The sequence below is a fragment of the Diadema setosum genome, chromosome 12, assembly GCF_964275005.1.
Source record: "Diadema setosum chromosome 12, eeDiaSeto1, whole genome shotgun sequence".
Lineage (NCBI taxonomy): Eukaryota > Metazoa > Echinodermata > Echinoidea > Diadematoida > Diadematidae > Diadema > Diadema setosum.
The window spans coordinates 34,827,948-34,854,619 of NC_092696.1; positions in this window are offsets into that span (position 1 = coordinate 34,827,948).

The following is a 26,672-nucleotide window of genomic DNA, read 5'->3' on the forward strand; positions in this document are numbered from 1 at the left end:
TCACTCATTGAGAGTGAGACTCACTCATTTTGGTCCTTTCTCACTCTAAAACTTTATTTCATTTGCATGCATTTCTGTTGATCTCACTCATTTTGACTCCTAAATTACAGCATTGGCCTATGGGAGTCTCACTCTCAACTAGTTTCCAATGTTGGCAGCCGCTGTCTTGGTTTTGTATCGTTTGTACGCATGCCGTACACAGCTGAGCTGATTAGTTAGGGTGTACTCGAGTTGCCGTGTCTTCTTCTTCTTTAATTCCTCTTCCAGTCTGGTACGCTGATGAGTCTCATCCGTCTTCGTACTCGTATACCCGCAAGTAGAATTTAAGTAGAATGCGTCCAGCAAGTAAGACACATGCACTGACTCGCCCGAATCATTGTCCGCCCTCAGAAATTGTCCGGTATGCTGGACAATCCCTACACGTATTGCCTACACGCAACAACCACGTCAAATTTCGGATTTCTGGGGGGGCATTTCATGAAGGAACTTGTCGGATAAAATATCTGACAAGTTAATAATATCCGACAAGTTTTGAGAAATTCTTTAGTCTGATTGGCTGATTTCTCTAAACTTGTCGGATATAATTGACTTGTCGGACATTAATATATCCAAGTTCCTTCATGAAATGCCCCCAGATTACAACATTCTGTACACTCCCAGTTACAGCTATTTGGTAATTCCAGGACACATCATGATTTTCACAAGCATCATCTATGCAACGTGCAGTCAGCACACTGTTAAGCCGTAATCTATTAAGGGATTTTTACTCGTATGTTATAAAACATATATGTTATCTGTTATAAAACAGGCTTTGAGAGCGATCGATACCTTCGACTACAGATCAGCTGAGCATGATCCCACTGACTATTTTCACTAGACCCGGACTTCTTGGGGGCATTTCATGAAGGAACTTGTCGAATAAAATGTCCGACAAGTTCAGAGAAATCAGCCATTCAGACCATTTTGATAGAATGGTGGTCAATATGCTGTTTCATACATGCCCGCAATACAGGACTACAGACGGTCCAACACACTCAGTGAAAATCCGCAGGCAGGTAAGAGAGATACAATGTATTTTTAAAAGCATGATATTTCTCTCTATCTCTATATCTACCCCATATCTGCTTTTTTACCCCGTGGCTCAAGCAGATTTTCAGATTGTTGCAGATCACTTGCCCGATAATGCATTTTACTTGCCCGAAAAGAAAGTTGAATGATAGGCCTATAAGAAAATTATAAAGAAAATCACTTGTAAGTCAAGAGCTTAATAAAACACGGCACATGTTGGTTCGCAGGCCTGTTGGTGGTGCATTACATCGGGACTTCTTTACGTTTGCCTACATGAAAGTATTGGAAAGTTGCTGAAATGAAATTCAAGACCGCTGCATCACTAAATCCTGAGTCATTGGAATGCCCGTTTTATGAGATGATAATATTGTAATATTTGATCATTTTATAAATAACATCCGATTCCCACAAGATATTGACAGTTGAAACTTCTGTATAATTAATATTCTGTATACTTAGCATGTAATATGTTGACCTTGCTGATATTGACTTTATGTGTACCTTTTGTAAATATTGTAAATTTGTTGTTTACCTGTTGGTTTTCATCCAATAAAAAGTTAAAAAAAGGTAATTGACTTTTAGACTTATGCATGGTCGACTTCATGTGAAGGGGTGAAAAAAAGGTGGCTTCAAAATTTTTTGCCTAATTCGATCAAGCATTTTTTTCTCTCATTGTTCAGAATCACTTGCCCGAATTTGATTTTCACTTGACCCGGGCAATCGGGCGCTTTAGCACCCTGCATTTGCAATTAACGGTGAACCCTACTGAGTAGTAAGTATAGACTCCCTATAGTGATATGCCATTTAACTCTTTGCACTGCTGTTAGTTTGGAATAAGACATGCGATGTGCAATATAAACTTAAAAACCAGAGAGACTTTACGAATGATAATATGAATTTTTGTTTGTGTTTTTTTTTTATCAAAAATTTAAACAAAAGTAGAGGAAAGCGGTTAAACAAAATACCAGGCGATAAGGTGTGTGGTGTATGAGATGTTGTCAAGAGACCCTAAACTGACCCTAAGAAGCAGCGCACAATGTCAGAGCTGCTTTGTGATGGATACAGCATCGCTTTGTTCGAAAAGGTTACATTTCACGCAGAGACGGTATACGACGCATTTTACGATGTCAGAATTTCTTTGTGATGTCACAATTGTTTTGTTAAAGATTAGTGCATTTCACAGAGTAAGGATACAAGGCTGCGTACATATTAAAATCATTTTGAAGATAGTACTCCTTGGATTGCAAAACATGTCAACATTTCGACAAAGCTGAGAATACCTATATAATCAGACGAAGCTCTTTCAACCATTTTTTGTCGAGCCCATCGGAGGTGAGGGGAGACTAAGGGATCGCCTGCGGCGTCTGTCCGTCTGTCGTTCATCCGTCGTAACTTGAATATTTCTCTATTGAGGACTTCAATTTCAATCAAACTTAGAGGGAAGAGTGGTTATGTAAAGTTACACATTTTACCAAACATGAAGGTCGCCTCAAGGTCAAAGGTTACGGACAGGGGTCAATAAACTCTAGGGCCCAATGTTAAGTTTTTACGGCGTGTTTCGATTATGGCTCATAACTTTTGATCCCTATGTCCGTTTGTGACCAAACTTGGATGGTAGATGCCCTTTGTGGAATTGAAGGTCACCACAAGGTCAAAGGTCACAGACAGGTTTCAACGAACTTTAAGGGCCTAATGTTATGTTTTTACGGTGCGCTTAGATATGGCTCAAAAGTTTTGATCCATATCCATGTCTGTTTGTGACCAAACTTGGATGGTAAATGTCCCTTTGGGAGTTGAGGTCACCACAAGGTCAAATGTCATAGGCGGAGTCAATGAACCTTTAGGAGTAAGGAAAACATTTATTTCTTCTATACGCGAAAGGGCGAGACAATTGTCACTTGCCTTGGTTTTTGTTTTAATCCCAAATAGTATGCAAAATATGATGCAGCATAGTAAAATATTTAGGCCTTTGTTCCAATGGTGTATTATTGGGACACCATTCACAAAATCATCAGCGTATAACCATAGGGACACAGGGTCCCTATACCATTTACCTGTCGTAAACATACAAAAGATCAAAGGTATAGGTTACTTCCCTTTGTTTTGCAATAAGGCAAGTCCATGTGGAACTGAATGGGAGAGAAAGTCGGATTGGCAATCGAAGAAGAGACTATTGCCATTGAAATTATGAATGATTAAAACAAGTTGTGATGGGAATGGCTCTTATTAGATACTCGATATGGATAAAAAATTTTAGATAGATCGGAAACTGTGAAACTCATAATTATGAAGAGGCATTTTGCTGGAGTGATGCCACAATGGTTGTGTGTGTGGGAGGGGAAACATTTTACATCTTTACAAATTTCTCTAGAACCAGGAGTAAAGTTTTATACAAGTATAGTACTATAAGAGTGATATGAAGAGTTTGTTTGCAAAAACCGATAAGTCCATATTTGCCAAATGGAGATATTTGCGATTAAGGTCAAGAAAAATAAAGAGAATAATAAGAAAATTTTTGCTTCTTTTGACCATAACTTCAAAAATATACCTTTAGTAACCAATATATCATTTAAAAGGTATTATTTTGTACTTTATGACAGAGATCGTACTTCAAAATCTTCAAAAATGGACTTATCGGTTTTTGCAAACAAACCCTTCATATAGATTTGTCGGCTGCAGTTTCAAGTTGTTGTTTGTTTGTTTGTTTGTTTGTTTGTTTTCAGATCCGCGGATGAGGGCGGGGGAGGGGGGATCAAATTGAGTCCAAATTTTCCAATTTTTAACTTCTTCTTAAAAATCAACTCATAGCTTTGTAACCGAACTTTACACGCATTATTGCTTCATAGAGTGAAAGCACGTATTAGTTTGTACAAGTGGACGCCATATCCTCACCCCTGTTGGGACCCATCTGCCCCAGAACCCCAAATGAAAGAATCTCATGAGAACACGACATTCATGTAAAACAGAGATATTCTGGGTAAATACATCAGTTGGCACAGCTGTACTTTCATACATGGAAGCTATACAGGAATGGCTCCCGCAACTGTGGCCGGGACCTAGAGGTCAGTGTTCATAATTTAAATCTCCTGTTGGAAAATGCGTGGCAGGTATTATCTCCAATGTAACACAATACAAGGTATAATAGGCCTATACAAATGGACACCATACTCACTGGAGGCACTATACCCCCTCCCCCCCCCCCCCCACACACACACACACGTAAGGCCTATCTCCGAGTTCGCTATAATCCTTTAAACTTTGCATTGGAACTTGCGCTATGATGACCGTGAGCGCAAGATCCTGTTCTGTATACTAGTAGTTGTTGTTGTTGGGTTTTTTTTTCTTTTGTGCGGGTGGGTGTGTGGTTTTGGTTTATGTTTAGCTTTCCTTTGCTTTTTGATTTTTTTCTTTAATAAATGTATATAGTACGGAAGTAAAGTGTGAACTGCAATATGGCTGAAAGTGTTCTATATAGGAGTTCATATAGTAAATACACGTATATAGTAGGATGGAGGGCGAACCGATGCTTTAAACTATATATATATATATATATATATATATATATATATATATAATATATTTTCTTTCTATATTTTATTTTTTATTTTCGTTATTTTGTTTTATTTATTTTTATTTACTTTTTTATTTTTTTCCATTTATTTATTTATTTCATTTAATTATTATTATTTTTTTTTATTTTTTTTTTTTGGGGGGGGGGGGGGGAGGAGGTAACATGTTAGAGCATGTGTACGTGTCACTTCTGTACTCCACGTTGTAGCCTCTTCCGGTTTAGTACTCGACAGCAGCACATAGTGATCAGCACCGACGAATCTCAAAGAATTTTGTATCAAACTCGTGAAAAGGTGGGATGATCGTTTCATGCTTTTATATAATAGACATATATATATATATATATATATATATATATATGTATATTGTTCTAAACTATATTTGATTTATCATCGGATTATTATCATATTACTAGCGGCCTATGCTGCGGTGAGTATTGAGGTGTTCGTCAACTCATTTTATAGGCCTGCAGTGTGCCATATCACATATGAAGTTCTGAATATGTACAGTCCTATTTGTGCAAGTGTTGTGCACGCGTGGGCGTCAAAGGGCGGGAGCAATCGCAATTTGAATGAATAGAAATCGCTTAAATTATTTATATTCTTTTTTTTTTGTGGGGTGGAGGTTAACAATATAAATATGTACGACGCTTCCAAACACAGGTAACATTTGCAATCATTTATTTACTGAATAATGTCGCAGAGTTTGTCGAGTGGGCCAAGGTCGAACGGGTCTTGACTGAATTGAGCAATTTAATCAAAAAATGATATGAATGGTGATGATGATGAATACGTCAATAATAACAATAATAATAATAAAGGACATTTACATTTCTTAGTTCAGCTCCTGTATACTACTGGCCTACTGCACATTTAATAGTATTTATGGTAATGCATCAATGTAACCTATGTGGTAACTTTATTTTTTTTTTCAGCTATAGGAGATGAGTTTATAACTCGGTCTCAAACTTATAGCTGCTTGCCTTGCAAACAGAGCGAGACTATTTGATAATTATTTCAGAACAGCTTGTAACGCCTTGCCCTGTAATCAAGGCTAGTTTTGCCTCCGCCACGAAGGGTAGCCGCAGGCATAATGTTTCCGGGTTATCCGTCTGTCTGTCTGTCCGTACTTCTGTCAGTCCGTCTGCAATCAATTTTGTGGACAGCGTAAGAAGTCTTCTTGATATACTGTTCCGTATTCAAAAACGCGCCATCAGAAATATCAACCATGTCGGATATTATTTGTCCCACACGAATGATTTTTTTTTTAAAATAAAATACTGAAAACATCAGATCTGTTCAGTTACAACGTCGGCATACTTATGTATAAATTTTCTGCCAAGGAGTTACCGGATGTTTCTACTCGCATGTTCGGGAAAAACTATTTCATTCATAATCATCCTACCCGCCAAAGTGACGCATTTCACCTTCCACGTACTCGAATAATTTTCGCTAAAAAACACACACACACACAAACAAAAACAAACACAATAATGTATACGGGCCCTAGATACTGGAATGACCTCTCCCCCGAAATAACAAGCTGCTCGTCTTTATTCCTTTAAACGCAAATTAAAAGAGTCCGATGATGTGAAAACGCCTATTAGGCGTTTTCACATCAGCCCGATAAAAATCCAAGCTCGAGAAATTTTTCGCGATCGCAAATTAGCGCGCTATTTCATTTCCTATTCACATCAGCCCGAACATTATCAAATAGCGCGCTATTTCGCATTAATTATCCTGCTATTTCGGAAATTTCCCGAGTTGGACTCGAGAAATTTTCTCGATCAATTAGCGCGCTATTTTGTGATCGGGTTAATTTCCCAAGTCAGAAAATAGCGCGCTATTTCGAAACATCGGGCTGATGTTAAAACACCTATTAGGCGTTTTCACATCAGCCCGATGTTTCGAAATAGCGCGTTATTTTCTGACTTGGGAAATTTTCCCGATACCGAAATAGCGCGCTATTTGATAATGTGAACACAAATTAACGCGCTAATTGTATCGCTCTGATCGAGAAAATTTCTCGAGTCCAACTCGGGAAATTTCTGAAATAGCGGGATAGTAGCGCGCTATTTGATAATGTGAAAACGACTCGAGAAATTAGCGCGATGCATCCCATTATGCCTAGCGTGTGTGACCCGATCGATCGAGGCAAACTGCACACAAATCACGAGGAGTTTTTGAGAGGGCACACACATTACTTATGCTGTTTGCACATACTCTAGCTCGACAAAAATTCGGGCTGATTCTCTTCGGGCTGATGTGAATAAGAAATGAAATAGCGCGCTAACTCGCAGTCGCGAAAAATTTCTCGAGCTTGGATTTTTATCGGGCTGATTTGAAAACGCCTATTTGAGTGCATATCTTGCAGACACTGAATAATAATTTGTAATGTCTTATGTAATATTGTGGTATGTTATTGTCCGATCAAACATTCTTGTCCACACGCTGTAGATTCCATTTTGGGTCTTGCCATCAGGCTCTCCGAATTCATCATTAGTAACTCCACATTCTACCTCGTTTCCCTCTCTTCCTCTTTCCCTCAACTTCTCTCTCACTTTCTATCCAGAGCTTGACGACAGGCACCAAATGGCTTAATAGCTGTACATGTTACTTTTTGTGTCCTAGGCCCCGTTTTCAGTGCGAGGCTCGGCCGCGGCTCGGCCCAGTCCCGCTTCGGTGTAAACGCGCAAAAGGCCAAATGCGAGGCCAAATTTGGCCTCGCATTTGGCCTCGCTCTGGAGGTGGTCTCGGCCGCGGCCGAGCCGCGGCCGAGCCCGGCCTTTTCTCACTGTAAACGCAAACTGGGCCAAATGCCCGGCCAACTTTAGTCTGACTTCCAAACCCTCTGCCCGTACTATTTCGCTATTCAGGATATTAACCCCCTCAACGTCGAAAGCTAGTATAGTTTAAGGTGGTTTTGTCCTGCAAAGGATTTTTCTTTGGGCAAAGGTCTTTGCCCGAACGGTGACTTCGTCGCCACGGAATCCAGTTTGCAAAGGGTCTGAAAACCAGAACATACCAAATTGCGTTTGTTTACAAGCAGAGCGCCACTACGACAAGATATTGAAAGGTTTGAATTAAAAGCGCGGCCGAGCCCGGCAGTGTAAACGGACAAAATTGCGGGGCTCGGCCCCGCAGTTGAGGCTGGGCTCGACCGCGGCTCGGCCCAGCCCCGCACTGTAAACGGGGTCCTACTGATCACATCCTTGCGATAGTTTTAATGCATACAAAAGTTTATATAGTATATAATCATAATACCAAAGTAGACATTATATGCAAACCATGTTCTACTCCGGAAGCCAATGATAGCTCGGTCACAGTAATGGTTCACATTTTAGTATTTTTTTTTCTTCTTCTTCTTTAATCACAAAGGCATACCCCGCTTTTCTTATTTGGCACCATTAAATCATCTGGTCTTGTTTTGAAAGTGAACATTCAAAACAATCATTTCTGACAAATTTCGTGTCATTTCATTTTGTGCTTCATGTGAAACTGTGGTCTCACAAAGATCCCGTTTACAGTGCGGGGCTGGGCCGAGCCTCGGCCGAGCCGCGGCCGAGCCCAGCCTCATTTTTGTCCGTTTACACTGCCGGGCTCGGCCGCGCTTTTAATTCAAACCTTTCAATATTTTGTCGTAGTGGCACTCTGCTTGTAAACAAACGATATTTGGTATAGCCTGGTTTTCAGACCCTTTGCCAACTGGATTCCGTGGCGACAAAGTCGCCGTTCGGGCAAAGGCCTTTGCCGAAGGAAAAATCATTTGCAGGACAAAACCACCTTAAACTATACTAGTTTTCGACGTTGAGGGGGTTAATATCGTGAATAGCGAAATAGTACGGGCAGAGGGTCTGGAAGACAGACTAAAACTGGCCGCGCATTATTTTGGCCCAGTTTGCTCCCAAGAGCTCTCCGCAGTTGGTCCGCACCTGACAGCATCTAGCGCGTATCTCGCCAGTAGTTGCCCGGAGGTACTCACGCAAGTCCGATTTAACCGCAACCAAGTTTTGAGCATGACCAAAACTTTTTCCCGGTGAGTCGCGGGAATGCCCGGAGAGGTCCACGCAGAACGCCAGTAGGAGGCCCTTAGCGGCAGCACTTCCCATGCAACTCCCACGCAGGTACTTCGCAGTCCCGTATGCAGCCAAGATAATGAAATTCTGTGGGATTTCAGCCATTCCATTAGAGAAATTCCTTCACTGAGTTGTCAGCCCCCACGCGACTGGTACAAAGGTCAGACAGTATACTTGCAAGTATAATTTAAGTAGAACGCGTCCAGCAAGTAAGACACACGCGCTGACTCGCTCAAATCCTTTTCCGCCCTCAGGAATGTCCGGTATGCTAGAAAATCCCTACACGTAACAAGCCCGGGTACCTTGCCCGGAAAGGTGTGACAGGGCCTAAACACGGTTGCGGGTAAAAAAATATGCGTGCGCACCTCCGGGCGACTACGGTTGAGATGCGTGCTAGGTACTGTCATGTGCGGATCATCTACCGGGACCTCCGGGTAGTCAAAATTGTTCTTTGCAAGTCGCACGCAAGGCTTGCCCGGAAAGGTGTGACACGGCCTTTACGTATGCAAGCCTAGAGCGGGCTTGCATACGAGTTGAATAAATACGATCGAATTATCGGGTGCTGCGGTCTGACTGTTTAGCATAGCCATGATTTCCGTGTAAATAGAAAAAAAAAACATGAAACAACTCTGGATACTATTGATAAAGTTTTGAATATAATTCTCTGATTTAACTCACCTATATAGTAACGGACTACTAATGAGCACACTTTACCGATTTACTATACGTCAAAAGTACAATCCAAGGGGGAAAACAGTGCAGGTGAAAGGCGTTATAGCAAAAACAGATAAAACGAGAAGTGACGGATTGCTTAACAAATATGTCTGTATTACAACTCCACCATGAATATTATCGCGAGCTTATTTAGGAAAACAAAGCGAGATTACATCAGAATGAGAAGATTTCGCTACAGTTTCGATAAAACTCACCATAGATTATATATATATATATATATATATATATATATATATATATAGATAGATAGATATATGAAGAGTTTGTTCGCAAAAACCGATAAGTCCATTTTTGAAGATTTTGAAGTACGGTCTCTGTCATAAAGTTCAAAATAATACCATTTAAATGATATATTGGTCACTATATAAAGGTACATTTTTGAAGTTATGGTCAAAAAAAGCAAAAATTTCCTTATTATTTTCTTTATTTTTCTTGACCTTTAATCGCAAATATCTCCATTTGGCAAATATGGACTTATCGGTTTTTGCGAACAAACTCTTCATATATACATATATATATACATTGTCCGTTTCGATCTAAAAATCTATGGGAGGCAGATATATTTCCGAATTTACAGACATTACACGCACATGGTACACGTCGCGCAGGTCATATTCCTCATTACAGTGCCAGCGGACATACAGGTACGAAATATCTTGAGCATTAGCTATGAATTCGGTGAAAATTGAAAGAAAAACAACAAATTTGATTGATGGCGTTTACAGAATTCGTCAGCAATGCCTGTGATTAAAGGCAGCCGGTCGTCGCAGGCGATTCGCAGCTCAGTAGAAAAGCACGACAAGCTGCTCCTCCCGTTATTGTACCCCCGTACGTACCGAATGCCGAACACGACGCTACGCAGCGCACCAGCGAAAACCAGATGGGGCACGAGCGCCGTGCGAGCTGTCCACTGTAATTTCAACATGGACGCCCGAATACCTACCGAATGGGGCCGAATGGGTGCATGCACAAAACCGCACAACAGCCATGCGCATGAAAATCTCTCCCGGTCCGCGACACAACAAGTAGTGAGAGCTGTCGGGTGTATACGTACGTACGTACGTATCTGGCTCCAGTCTCTGTTTATATGCACTATGGTGCCAATTTCAGCAATCTAAGCAATAATATTTCAAAATGTCTGAAAATATTATATAACAATATCATAAATTATTCATGTATTACGTTGTTTAATATTTGGTGTTTATAAATATGCTTTGATGAAGAAGTATTAAAACTCTAAGCTTCATGTATAGCAAGTTGCAATGCATATGGCCATATGGCAGGTTGTTATGATCTCATCGTGCAATGTTGTCTGCTGCGTCAGCTGCATGCGTACAGCTTACAGTACGTTGGGCCGGATCGTAACATAACAAAGTCGTCGGTACCGGTATGTCAATATCAATATTGTGTGTGGTATGCGTGTACTGTTTGCAATAAAAAGTGCTGTACTGTTTCGGCTTAGCCTTGGCTTTGGTTTAGTACTGAAACCTCACAATGGAGATCAAACAGCCGTCCAACTCGAGGCAACGTATCTACTTGTTTGACGCTATCGACGAGTGGAGAACGCAGAGAATGAATGAATAGATCTATCGCAAGCTCCATCATACATGTAGTCTAACCCAATAGATCTGGTAGAACTCTAACGTTTAAACAGGGGAACTATAGGTTCAAAGATGATAGATCTAACAATAATAGATTCTAGTTTAGGCCCTACTTCGACTTGAAGGTATGTCGGTTGGTGCACGGCCCCCTTCTACCACGGCTACAGTTACACTGTGCAGTGCAACTGTGGCCGTTGGCCCTGCACGGGCACAGTCGCTTCCCCGTCCTGAATTTACACACGCCAGGGCAAGTACCGTTAGTGCACCAGTTTTCTACAGGACCCAGATTTCGACACCCAGCAGATAATTCTTATTAAATTTTATACTCAATACAAACGTCTGACTTCAACAATCAACCAAGTTATCAATCACATTTCTAGTCTAATATAAACACCGTTTGTCACTTGTCATCATAATCCGACGATAGAATATTTAGGAGAAAAGCAACACAGTGTCAGCAGAAATTTTGATGTCGGCCATTTTTAGGGGTTCAAACAATATGACGCATTTTGTAAACATCGCCGTAAAATGAAATTCACCCATGCCGATTATCTTACTTTAGTATCAGTTTGTTTGCCAAATCTTGATGTTTGATTTCATAATCGTCTTTAGTAATTTCATGGCTGAATTCGTGATAAATGAGGAAACTTGTAGGAAGAGTTGGCTTTGAGAATGTGGCACCAGATTTCGACATTCCCATATCAAGACACGTTTATAGAGGAAACAACAAGTTCTTGCGCCGGTATGATTGCTAGTTTGCGTCCACAATGCAGTGTACGCGTACTGTACGCGCCATGTATTTTCTGTGTGATGCGCGCTGTGACTGTGTCGAAAAATGATGCTGGGTGTCGAAATCTGATGCCAGCGACGGAAATCGCTTAAAAATTGAACGCGAGTGCATTCAATACCATAAATGGGAATCATTATTGGCCTTTGACTTTGTAGCTCAACTTCATATCGAAATTCCGAGGTAAAACGGTGCAGTATTGATGGTAAACAAGGAAATATGCTAAAGTGTCGAAAACCGGAGTACGACTGTACACATAGTAGGGTTGGACCTACTACTAATCGACCGCCTAATGTTTATTTGCTTGATAAGAATATTTAACACTGAAATTCACGTAAAAACTTGACCTACGTGATTGAGAAAATCCAGCTCTATCAAATGCCGTTGTTCCGTTTTCGATTCGAAGTTTCAGTGCAAAAATATCGCCGACGAACTTGCGTGGCCTCGTTTCAGCTCCCCGCGGTAAATCGCGTTATTAGGATCGACCGCTGTTTTTGCATTGACAATGCACGCAAACCGAGTTGTATTGAACACTGTTGTACGAAGCTTTTTAGAAGCCTTTTAGAAACTTCCATAGACATTACATTGTGCTGTCATTACGATTCGGTGAAAATATTCATTCGAAATTTTGTCCTTGATTAAAACCATTAATGAACAATGAATTATCGCGTTTTCCCACACCATCCTCATCTACATTCAAAGCCAATCCATTTTTATGTGCTTTGCGCGCAGAGAAGTGCGTACTAAGTGTTCAGTGCGCGAATTATACGCGGTCGGTTCCAATAAGGGTGGTCGATATGTAGTAGGGCTACCATACAAGACACAGGGTCTCCGACCCAATCGTCCGCGTTCAGAATGGACAACTCGGCGGTAATATCCTCTACCCATGACGATGTGTCATCGTCCATGATGGCCACCCTGTACCTATATATAATCTGATCTGACGATTACAGTGTAGTTAACGAGTGACGACGATCGACGGTGCGATGAAGAGAAGGCGTACACTGTAGTCGTACGAAGTATAGGCAGCTAGCTACTATAGCTCATGCGAACATTGCATCACACAGTACATACAGTATACCATACATTCAATTCACATTACACAAAACGTACTCCCCGCGCTCAGATCAATCAAGCGAGCAAACGAGATATTATAGCGCGATACATTGCTTTAGGGATGTCTTGCGCACACACACATTTCGCTTCGTAGCAACTTCGGAAGCGAGTTTACGTGCTGCCGCCCGCGGCTGAAATATGTCCATGTATCCTCGCGACTGGGTGTCTTTAAGGTAGGATCAATGTAGGATCCATTTACAACATCGCATCCATCATACGACCTTTCGCTTTGCATTTCTCCCCATTTACCTTTCTTTTGTTTAAATAATGATCGAAAATATAAAACAAATATACTTTGCCTAATTTCGAGTTTCTTGTTAAAACTATAGGCCTCGGTGCCTCAAAAAGCAGCTGTAAATACAGCTGTATTCACTTCGGGGCTGCGCCCCTCAGTGAATAGTTCTTTTGGAGTCAGCTCTGCCCATAGTTTTTTTTTTTTTTTTTTTCCACAAGAAACTCTCAAGGCAAAGTATATGCTAGTATGTTAGGACATGTATATGCATAATGGTTATACAACCTGCACTTTGATAGATATTATGGTTGTTATAGAATATGTAATATGTGACTAATTTCTCAACAAATATATTCTGTAGGCGTATACAGATGAGAAATTGAGGGTAAAAAAAATGTAAACCTAAGAAATATGTGTTTTGGAACAGATTTTACATATATAGGCTTATATGTAAATTTTTATCTTTTTGTAGATAAAGGACTTGGATTACTCACTCAGCTGGTTGGAGAACCAGTTCGATGAGGAGACAGTTGAGTTGGGTGAGTCAGAATGGCTCAATGTTTCATTTGTATAATTTTTTGACAGACTACAATTTACGCTTTTGAGTTTCACGAAATGATTATGAGAATAATAAGGCAGATTATTGGAAAATGTTGTATTGATTGCATTCAGAACTTAATAATTCAAAGGAAATAATGTTGATTGTTGATGCATTGAATATTTCACTGAGAAGAAAAGATAAGTTCCATTGTTTAACTGAAATTGTATGTACAAAGAAATCAATACTAGGCGCAGTCAGACTGGCAAAAGATTGAGAAGTTTAAGATCGCGAAGTCTTCCCGATCTTTTGTCGTGCGGTCACACTGGCAGCCAAACTTCTCGATCTTTGGACCGAGAAGTTTGGATCATTGGTGCGCTCCCGCAAGAAAGAAGAAAGAGCGCGCCTTCTGATGGCTAGTTACTGTGACGTAATAATGCACATCTGTACATGACAATGGCATCGCGCATCGGAGACACTGTCCGCAAACAGGTGGGGGACTGGTCACGTGACAAAGATCGCGAAGTTTCTGTTTCTCGCGGTCGCATGCACTGGCAAAAGATCGAGAAGTTTGGACGGGGAGGGGGAAAAATCCCTAGTTGATGTGGGAAGTTTCGCTAAAAGTTTTGGGGGAAGTTTCGCGGAAGTTTGCGGTCACTCTGGCAAAACTTCGAGATCTTAAAGATTGCGATCTTAAATTTCGCGATCTTTTGCCAGTCTGACCGCGCCTAGTCTGTCACACTATTTCTTGGGGTGCTGTTCGTTATTCCGAAGGTTCGTTAATCCGAAACATACTAATTCCCTATACCTAGAGGTTCGTTAATCCGAAAATGAAAAAGGGTTCGTTAATCCGAACACTTGTGGCGTTAGTCCGAAAATAGAATAGAGTTCGCTATTCCGAAGGCTCGTTTATCCGAAAATGAAATAGGGTTCGTTACTCCGAAGGTTCGTAATTCCGAAAATAAAATAGGGTTCGTTTTTCCAAAGGTCTGTTGATCCGAAGTGATATAGGGTCCGTAACGAACCTTCGGAACAACGAGCTTTGTTTCATTTTCGGATTAATGAACCTTCTGAATAACGAACCTTAATTCATTTTCGGATTAATGAACCTTCGGAATAACGAACCTTTGGAATAACGAACTTTCGGACTAAAGAACCTTCGGAATAACGAGCATTCGAAATAACGAGCTGTAACCGTTTCTTTACCCTGTTTCTGGTTCCTTTAAATCTCACAGGGGTCTTTAAGTGGACGAGGTCTCTTAATGGACATCATCTTTTAGTGGTTGCAGTCTTTTAATGGACGTCGTCTTTTATTGCATGCAGTCTTTAATTGGACGTCGTCTTTTAGTGGACGTGGTCTCTTTTAGTCGTCTTTTAGAGGTCGTCGTCTTGTAGTGATCACAGCGCATAGTCTTACCAGTCATTATCACAGTTCATCTCTTTTAGTGATCAACGTGTGTACCAGTGTTTAAACAGTCCACATCTTTATTGCAGTCTTCGAAACAGACTATAATTATCACAGCGTTTAGCGGTTCACGCGTTTGACAGTGAACACAGTCTTTAAGTCTTTGTGTTACAAGTTTTGACCCAGATTTTGTCATGAAATTGTAAATACATTCAGCTTATTCATTTATGTCCTATATGAGAGTGAAAGTGTAGTGGTTTTACCATCGCCACGTGAAAGCTGGACTACGACATAATTATGCAATACTTGCATCCAAATTTTTCACGTGTTTGCGTTTGTGTCCTGAAGATACAAAATGTCAGCAAGTTTAAATTGCGTCAAGAATACCTACAAATGATTAAGCTAATCTCATGACATTAAACACTATTATTTTTTTTTTTCTGAACGTTTTCTGAACGGCAATTATATTCTACCGGAGATATAAATATACCATGCAATATGACTGATGACGAATGCTAGATTTTCTCATTGGTCGATTATATTTAGACGCCCTATCTTTAGTACATTTTTTTTTCTCTCGAAATACTATGTTTATATTCACTCTATTTGATTTTCCCGCATTTTCACCGATAGTAATGAATTTTATGCTTTTAACTTGGATGGAACCCTTAGAAAAAAACAAACACACAACTGCCTGATGATGAAACGGCTCCATCCGTCTCGTGAGCTTGAAGAATACATGAATCAAATCAGTTTCTGACTGATCAATCTGGTGCTTTGGACCTAATATTGATTTAGAAGGAATAAACATTAAACGGATGCGCAGTGGCAGATCTATAGACTGGCGGGTTTTTAGGGGGTTTAACACCCCCCCCCCCCCCATTGCCAAGTAGAAATGTGACTTGCATAGATAAATACCATAATGTGTCCAGACCAATACAGGGTTACAGTACTCTCCAGCCGCTCAGCCCAACGTTGGTGGAGTTGAGATTATTGAACATGAAAGTTCTTTTATTCTATATTCTCGTCAGCAATTTGACAAGAGAATTTATTGTCATTGAGACCCCCCCCCCCCCCGCATCCCCTATGATACAAAAGCTACATCCGCTCCTGACGCTTATCGGCAAAACGCATGGGCGGCCGGAAGCCGTGCATGGGTCTAATAACTTAAAGACACCCAGTCGCGAGGATACATGGACATATTTCAGCCGCGGGCGGCAGCACGTAAACTCGCTTCCGAAGTTGCTACGAAGCGAAATGTGTGTGTGCGCAAGACATCCCTAAAGCAATGTATCGCGCTATAATATCTCGTTTGCTCGCTTGATTGATCTGAGCGCGGGGAGTACGTTTTGTGTAATGTGAATTGAATGTATGGTATACTGTATGTACTGTGTGATGCAATGTTCGCATGAGCTATAGTAGCTAGCTGCCTATACTTCGTACGACTACAGTGTACGCCTTCTCTTCATCGCACCGTCGATCGTCGTCACTCGTTAACTACACTGTAATCGTCAGATCAGATTATATATAGGTACAGGGTGGCCATCATGGACGATGACACATCGTCATGGGTAGAGGATATTACCGCCGAGTTGTCCATTCTGAACGCGGACGATTGGGTCGGAGACCCTGTGTCTTGTATGGTAGCCCTACTACATATCGACCACCCTTATTGGAACCGACCGCGTATAATTCGCGCACTGAACACTTAGTACGCACTTCTCTGCGCGCAAAGCACATAAAAATGGATTGGCTTTGAATGTAGATGAGGATGGTGTGGGAAAACGCGATAATTCATTGTTCATTAATGGTTTTAATCAAGGACAAAATTTCGAATGAATATTTTCACCGAATCGTAATGACAGCACAATGTAATGTCTATGGAAGTTTCTAAAAGGCTTCTAAAAAGCTTCGTACAACAGTGTTCAATACAACTCGGTTTGCGTGCATTGTCAATGCAAAAACAGCGGTCGATCCTAATAACGCGATTTACCGCGGGGAGCTGAAACGAGGCCACGCAAGTTCGTCGGCGATATTTTTGCACTGAAACTTCGAATCGAAAACGGAACAACGGCATTTGATAGAGCTGGATTTTCTCAATCACGTAGGTCAAGTTTTTACGTGAATTTCAGTGTTAAATATTCTTATCAAGCAAATAAACATTAGGCGGTCGATTAGTAGTAGGTCCAACCCTACTATGTGTACAGTCGTACTCCGGTTTTCGACACTTTAGCATATTTCCTTGTTTACCATCAATACTGCACCGTTTTACCTCGGAATTTCGATATGAAGTTGAGCTACAAAGTCAAAGGCCAATAATGATTCCCATTTATGGTATTGAATGCACTCGCGTTCAATTTTTAAGCGATTTCCGTCGCTGGCATCAGATTTCGACACCCAGCATCATTTTTCGACACAGTCACAGCGCGCATCACACAGAAAATACATGGCGCGTACAGTACGCGTACACTGCATTGTGGACGCAAACTAGCAATCATACCGGCGCAAGAACTTGTTGTTTCCTCTATAAACGTGTCTTGATATGGGAATGTCGAAATCTGGTGCCACATTCTCAAAGCCAACTCTTCCTACAAGTTTCCTCATTTATCACGAATTCAGCCATGAAATTACTAAAGACGATTATGAAATCAAACATCAAGATTTGGCAAACAAACTGATACTAAAGTAAGATAATCGGCAAGGGTGAATTTCATTTTACGGCGATGTTTACAAAATGCGTCATATTGTTTGAACCCCTAAAAATGGCCGACATCAAAATTTCTGCTGACACTGTGTTGCTTTTCTCCTAAATATTCTATCGTCGGATTATGATGACAAGTGACAAACGGTGTTTATATTAGACTAGAAATGTGATTGATAACTTGGTTGATTGTTGAAGTCAGACGTTTGTATTGAGTATAAAATTTAATAAGAATTATCTGCTGGGTGTCGAAATCTGGGTCCTGTAGAAAACTGGTGCACTAACGGTACTTGCCCTGGCGTGTGTAAATTCAGGACGGGGAAGCGACTGTGCCCGTGCAGGGCCAACGGCCACAGTTGCACTGCACAGTGTAACTGTAGCCGTGGTAGAAGGGGGCCGTGCACCAACCGACATACCTTCAAGTCGAAGTAGGGCCTAAACTAGAATCTATTATTGTTAGATCTATCATCTTTGAACCTATAGTTCCCCTGTTTAAACGTTAGAGTTCTACCAGATCTATTGGGTTAGACTACATGTATGATGGAGCTTGCGATAGATCTATTCATTCATTCTCTGCGTTCTCCACTCGTCGATAGCGTCAAACAAGTAGATACGTTGCCTCGAGTTGGACGGCTGTTTGATCTCCATTGTGAGGTTTCAGTACTAAACCAAAGCCAAGGCTAAGCCGAAACAGTACAGCACTTTTTATTGCAAACAGTACACGCATACCACACACAATATTGATATTGACATACCGGTACCGACGACTTTGTTATGTTACGATCCGGCCCAACGTACTGTAAGCTGTACGCATGCAGCTGACGCAGCAGACAACATTGCACGATGAGATCATAACAACCTGCCATATGGCCATATGCATTGCAACTTGCTATACATGAAGCTTAGAGTTTTAATACTTCTTCATCAAAGCATATTTATAAACACCAAATATTAAACAACGTAATACATGAATAATTTATGATATTGTTATATAATATTTTCAGACATTTTGAAATATTATTGCTTAGATTGCTGAAATTGGCACCATAGTGCATATAAACAGAGACTGGAGCCAGATACGTACGTACGTACGTATACACCCGACAGCTCTCACTACTTGTTGTGTCGCGGACCGGGAGAGATTTTCATGCGCATGGCTGTTGTGCGGTTTTGTGCATGCACCCATTCGGCCCCATTCGGTAGGTATTCGGGCGTCCATGTTGAAATTACAGTGGACAGCTCGCACGGCGCTCGTGCCCCATCTGGTTTTCGCTGGTGCGCTGCGTAGCGTCGTGTTCGGCATTCGGTACGTACGGGGGTACAATAACGGGAGGAGCAGCTTGTCGTGCTTTTCTACTGAGCTGCGAATCGCCTGCGACGACCGGCTGCCTTTAAGAAGCATGTCGCTGCGCACAATGTCGGACCCTGCTCTGTGATGTTTTCAAGTGCGACGCGCGGTGTTAAGAGCGAAGCAATGCGCAATTATGTCAGATTTCTTTCTATGACGTCACAATTGTTTTGTTACGAATTTATACATACAGAGTGACGATATTAGCAGTGCACAATGTCAAAATTGCTTTGCGGCGTCACAACTGTTTTGCTAGAAATTGATAAATTTCACAGAGTGATGGTGCAAAGCTTCGCACAATTTCAGAATTGCTTTGTGACATCAATTTGAAAATAGTATACAATTTGCAAAACGTCGTCATAGAAGTGACGTCATTTTGCAAATAGTACTTTATGGAGTGTCAACTTTCTAAAATAGCTGAAAATTCTTATGATCACGTGAAGCTCTTTCAGCCAATCACCAGAGGATACATTTTTCATCCAAAATATAAAACTTTATAGTGTCAACTTTCTGAAATAACTGTAAATACCTATAATCACGTGAAGCTCTTCAACCAATTACCAGAGGATACATTTTTGACACAAAATATAATACTCAGTAACAACAAATTACTATGAGACTAATAACATTGCAGTAGGTCTTTTCCCCCTTTTATCAATATAAGCATTGCCATAAATATTCTTTCCTACGCAGTCATTGCACTTTTTGTTAGTAGTTCCACATACTATCTGTGATTATGAATATAGTGTATAGTGTATTGCAAGCTTCATACACACAATCTTGGTCATGCTGCAAGAATGCCTAGATCTAAAAATGATACATTTCAAATTGATACATTTATGCTGATACACTCTCTGGCTGTTGTGCAGTGAACTGACATTCCTGTGTGTGCGTGTGTAAACACACCGTACACATTTTACGCTTACACACACAAGCAAGCTGAACCTATATATACTGTAAACAATAAAAACAAATGGCTACATGTCTAGGTACTTCTCTCTGGGTGTATGGCCACTACACACAGGATGTGCATGTTTGTGCTTAATTACTTATACAAGTCACACATGTAGTGGAAGTAAGTAAAGAAATATAAACAAAACTTACTCAGTACTTGGCTGCTACTGAGCTCCCTTAGTGTTCCATATTACTCCACAGAGAGAACAGTTCATCTTTTAAAATTAAATTTCTTAACATTTTACTCTAAACTCAATTTTTCAGATAAACTCTGTAATATAAATCACTTATTATATAAAAGTGAATCATTGTTTTCAAAACAATGATTGAGGGGGTCGTTGCAATATAGTGCTAACCCACACAATAGTCATTTTGAGATAATCGCTGTTGAATGTTTGGAAAGTCCATACATTGTACATTGATAAAACATGAATGAATGTGTTTTTTACCATATTTGTTGAATTCAAATATATTTTCACTTAGGTTAGAGTAAAGGGTAAGGATTATGAAAATGCATCTAACTCAATTTTAACAAAAGTGTGGGTTAGCACTATATTGCACCGACCCCCTCAATTATACAAACTTATGAAGATACAACAAAAGAACTTTTGTGATGTATGTACATTATGTGCACCTATGTATAACTGCCCTAGGAGTCATGCATATTCATGAAGATGAATAATATTCATGTATTTAATATTACCACACAAATTTCAGGATCAACTGCTATATAGGTATAGAAGTGAAGAGCATATTGCTTCCACTAACATGAATACAACCCACAATTCTATCTTCCCCAAGATAGAACCAACATTTCTTCTTAATGAGAGATAAAACAAATTTATCATTCTGTTACTTGTGCTCCTGCACGACAGGATCAATCAACCACTCATGACATTACTGATTGAGATTTGTGAAGAACATTCACATTACCACACATAGTCCCTATTTTGCAGACATTGATTATTATGACAGGACTTTGTATGAACTTGTTTGCTTCCACTTTGTACAGTGGCTGTCACAATTCAACAAAGAACATCTATTGCGTTAAACAAATACATACTACTGAACGTTTTCGACTTGCACTCTTCGGAGTAGAACCACACGTATGAAACAAGAAACGCGAACATAACAATAGATACAAAACGAGCAAACCATTGAAAGCGAGAAAACAGTGCGTACGTTGATTGGCTGACGTCAACATGAGTCAGAGTCTAACCCAAAAGAGCGCCAATTTGCGTGCATAGAATAGGACTGGTCAGCTGAATGAATGTAGCCTCAAGCATGCGCAGGTGAACGTCGCTCCGGGCTCTACTGACTATGCGAAACTGTGAGGAGGTGAAATGCTCAGCGCATGTGCGACTAGTCAGTAAGTGCTGTGCAATAGCAGAAGAAGGGTTACCGGCTGTACCGGTTCATACGTGTGGTTCTACTCCGAAGAGTGCACGTCGAAAACGTTCAGTAGTATGTATTTGTTTAACGCAACTTTGAAGTTTTGTACCACCAAGCATCTCTTTGTATATCTCAAGAACATTTATGTGGTGGGCAACAAGCCCTTCACTTTCATCATGTGTCTACACGAACAACCAGTGGCGTATCTAGGGAAAATGGCGCCCGGGGCAAGCACGAAAATTGCGCCCCTAATTTCTGAAAAAGTGTTCAACCCCAACCCCATCCCGGTAGGGACTTTAAATAAAGTCCACATGATGCTTTTTCAAGCACTTAAAAGGGATCTTTTGAGGGTGATTTAAATGTAATGAATTTTGATAGATTTTGGCGAGCGAGCGCAGCGAGCGAGCCGAAAATTTTTGTATTTCAGCTTAGAAAACATGGAATTCTTGTCATTTTTTGCTTACCAAATCTTACAATTCTAATCAAGATATAGTGACAGCCTTATAGATATCGATTTATACAAAAAAACTGAGGACTTTAAAAAATACTCTAAATTAGTGCGCGCGAGTGAGCCGAAATTTGTAAATGTCCTCGTCATCATCACGTATTGTTCTTATCTTTTTTATATAAATTTTGGCGAGCGAGCGCAGCGAGCGAGACGAAAATTTTTGTATTTCAGCTTACAAAACATGGAATTCTTGTCATTTTTGCTTTAAATCTCACAATTATAGTGACGACCTTATAGATGACGATTTATACCAACAAACTGAGGACTTGAAAAAATACTCTAAATTAGTACGAGCGAGTGAGGCGAAATTTGTATATTTCTGCGTCATCATTACGGTTTTTTCTTATCTTTTTTGATTTTTTTTTGCGCCCCCTCCCCCGTATGTTCGAAACCGTTGACGTCCTCTTTTGATCCAATCGCCGGTTGCTTCAGAACGAATGAAATTGCAGTCGCTGCTCCGTGTAACATTTTCCTGCTAAATATAAAATGACATGAGTGAACGCAATAGACATTATCATTTTGTCCGCGTCATCGTCACGTTTTGTTCTTATCTTCTTCTTTTTTTATACAAACTTTGGCGGGCAAGCGCAGCGAGCGAGCCGAAAATTTTTGTATTTCAGCTTACAAAATCATGAAACTCTTGTCATTTTTTGCTTATTAGGTGATACGCTGTCAGCGTATCACCTATTGTGATTGTCAAAATCTCTCTTTATTTCTTTTTATTAGGTGATACGCTATCAGCGTATCACCTATTGTGATTGTCAAAATCTGTCTTTTTTCTTATTCTTCTTTCTTTCTGGCCTATTTTGTGTCGTCAATATCTCAAGAATGACATTACGGAGTAACATGACATTTTCAGTCAACATGTCTCATGACAATATCTAGCCACAATAAGGTTTTCATGACAGTAACGTATCTATGATGTCATCTAGGCGCCATTTTGTGATTTTCGGACCATGTTACATGATCGATCATAACTTCATAACTAAAGGTCCTTTCTGTATCAGTTTTTGTGGACATAAAGTTCAGGACACGCTCTATCTTTCTTTCTCAGATGCTAATTACCTAGGACGTCATCTAGGACGCGTAAGCGCGCGTCAAACATTTAAAAGGCTGAAAACAACTTTCCAATGGGAAATCTCGAAGTTTCAGACAATTTTAAGCGTTTCAAACAATTTTGCGCGTGCGCGTCCGTCCGCGCATTTTCGCGCGCACAGCGCGTCAGTAACATGAAAATGCACATTTTTTGATTGATCTGGATTCCTGATACTTTGAGTAACAATATCCATTGATTTCTGATAGATTTTGACAAATAACAAAGCAATGCACTGGCGTCAAAGTTGAAATTTCGCGTGCGCATCTATGTGCAAATATAGTGAAAAAACATGTCTTTGTTTATTTCGCCATAGCTCTTTAAAACGTCAGGTGACCCTATGTTTTTATTGCATATTACAAAAGCATATGAATTGAAAATAACGTTTCAAGTATCATTATTTCCATAATTAAAATATGACGTCATCATATCGTCATCTGAAATCAAAAAAGTGGAATTAATTTCTTTAAGGTACTGTTTCTGACATTCATTTGCTCGTATCTCTGTTGTTTAAGCTCAATATTATCCCAAATTCAGATATGTTGTACTTTGAACATTTGCCTTTTAAGTCCATGTCATGCTTTTGATATTTGATGACGTCATCATACCTTAAATTGTGATTAAAGGTAAAGACGCAAAATCGGACAAGTTTACGTGTATTGTCTATGGGAGGTGATTTTTTTTAAAGCATCAATTGACTTAACAACGTTTAAGCACCTTTATCTCAGCTGATTTTGCTTCATTTCCTCTGAAATTTTAATATGTTGTAGCTGAGACAATAAGCTGCAGTAATCATGCATTTTATTCTTTGAAATCTCCTCATCAGATTGACAATTTTGCAGTTTAAAACTGAAAATGAAAATGGAATGTGGACAAAACGATTCCCCATGTATCTTTCACATACATAACTTTACGTTCCCCATATTTTCTCGTCGAGACGTATGGCCGAGTGGTTAAAGGCGCCGTCTCAGAGACGTGAGATTGCGGGTTCGAACCCCACAAGATCACGAAACATTTTTTTTTTTATTTTACTTTTTTTCTTCAATTTTGTATTTCATATTCGTCCATGTAGAAATCACGTTCGTATATAAACGCACCTATACACACACACAGACACACACACACGCCATATCCCTCTTTTTTGTGTGTTGGAGACCACATTGCTTCGACTGCAGCAACATTTTGCAGGTTGACTTTGTCAAACCGATCATAGTATGTAATGACGACGACTGAGGTGTTGTACTTTGAACAATTGTCTTTCAAGACGATGTCATTGTTTTGTAATTTGATGACGTCATTACACTGAAAATTGTGATTAAAGGCAAGGTATCAAAACCAGCCGATTATAGGTTTTATGTCTGCGGGACGTATTTTTCCCAAGTTGCCAGAAATGGCATAGTGACCTCAGTCGTTACAGGGCCGCTTCTCCGTCTAGCAATGCAATAGATGTTCACCAGGCCACGTTAGTTGAGTGGGCATTGACTTTCCCCCTGTTATATCTATACATTGTTTGTTTGTTTTTTTTTTTGTCTTACCATTTCCGTGGATGACCCGTGGCCGAGTGGTTACAGAAACGGTTTCGCATGCACGCTCAATATAAGTTCAAGGTGCCTATATCACATTCTTTTCTTTGTCGATCACAGATGACCGTCATCTGATGACCACAAGCGTATCACCTAACTCGTCCTCAATGTGACGAGTTTTCATGTCTCGTTCTTCTTTCTTTCTGGACAATTTTGTGTCATCAATATCTCAAGAATGACATTACAGAATAACATGACATTTTCAGGGAACATGTCTCATGACAAAATCTAGCCACAATAAGGTTTTCATGACAGTAACATATCTATGACGTCATCTAGGCGCCATTTTGTGATTTTCGGACCATGTTACATGATCGATCATAACTTCATAGCTAAAGGTCATTTCTGTATCATTTTCGGTGGACATTAAGTTCAGGTCACGCTCTATCTTACATTTTAATGCTAATTACCTAGGACATTATTACGGGCGCGTACGCGCGCGTCAAACTTTTAAAAGGCTCAAAACAACTTACCAATGGGAAATCTCGAAGTTTCAGACAATTTTAAGCGTTTCGCGCGTTCGCGTTGGTCCGCACATTTTCGCGCGTAGTGCGCGTAGACAAAATGAAAATGCACATTTTTTGACAGATTTGGATTCCTGATACATTAAGCAATAATATCCTTTGATTTCCGATCAATTTTGACCTATAACAAAGGAATGCGTTGGCGTCAAAGTTGAAATTTCGTGTGCGCGTCTATGTGCAAATATAGCGAAAAACATGTCTTTGTTTATTTCGCCATAGCTCTTTAAAACGTCTGGTTACCCTATGTTTTTATTGCATATTACAAAAACATATGAATTGGAAATAACGTTTCAAGTATCAATATCTCCATGAATACATTATGACGTCATCATATCATCATCTGAAATCAAAAAAGTGGAATTGATTTTTTTAAGGTACTGTTTCTGACATTCATTTGCTCGTATCTCTGTTGTTTAAGCTCAATATTATCCCAAATTCAGATATGTTGTACTTTGAACATTTACCTTTCAAGTCCATGTCATAGATTTGAAACTTGATGACGTCATCATGCTTTAAATTGTGTTTAAATGTAAAGACGCAAAATCGGACAAGTTTACGTGTTATGTCTATGGGAGGTGATTTTTTTAGAAACCATGCATTGACTTGACAACGTTTAAGCACCTTTATCTCAGCTGATTTTGCTTCATTTCCTCTGAAACTTAAGTATGTTGTAGCTGTGACAATAAGCTGCAGTAATCATGCATTTTATTCTTTGAAATCTCCTCATGAGGTTGACAATTTTGCAATTTAAAACTGAAAATGAGAATGGAATGCGGACGAAATGATTCCTGATTCGTCTTTCACGTACATAAGTTTACGTTCCTCTAATTTTCTCGTCGAGACATATGGCCGAGTGGTTAGAGGCGTCGTCTCAGAAACGTGAGGTTGCACACGTACGGGTTCGATCCTCACAAGAGCACGAAAGAAAATAATTATTTTTTTTTTACTTTTTTTTCTTCAATGGAGTACTACACCTTCGTCCATGTAGAAATCACATTTGCATGTAAACACACCTATACGCACACACTCACACAGTATACCTTTGTTTTGCGTTGGAGACTGCATTACTTCGACTGCTGCAAAATTTTGCAGGCTGGGCTTTTCGTCCATGTAGAAATCACATTTGCATGTAAACACACCTATACGCACACACTCACACAGTATACCTTTGTTTTGCGTTGGAGACTGCATTACTTCGACTGCTGCAAAATTTTGGAGGCTGGGCTTTTCAAACTGATATAGTATATTGTAACAAAATGAAATTTGTACATATCAATTCAGTAACACAATGTAGTCGTGGTTACTTTGTGCTGATTTATACATGTAACAAGCTATACATTGTAAAAAAGGTATTTGCATTGTTCCTTTAAGTCAGTCTTCTGTATTGATGATTATTTGTCAATTAGTGGTTTTTGTGGAGTTTCAGATAGTGATAAAAAGTA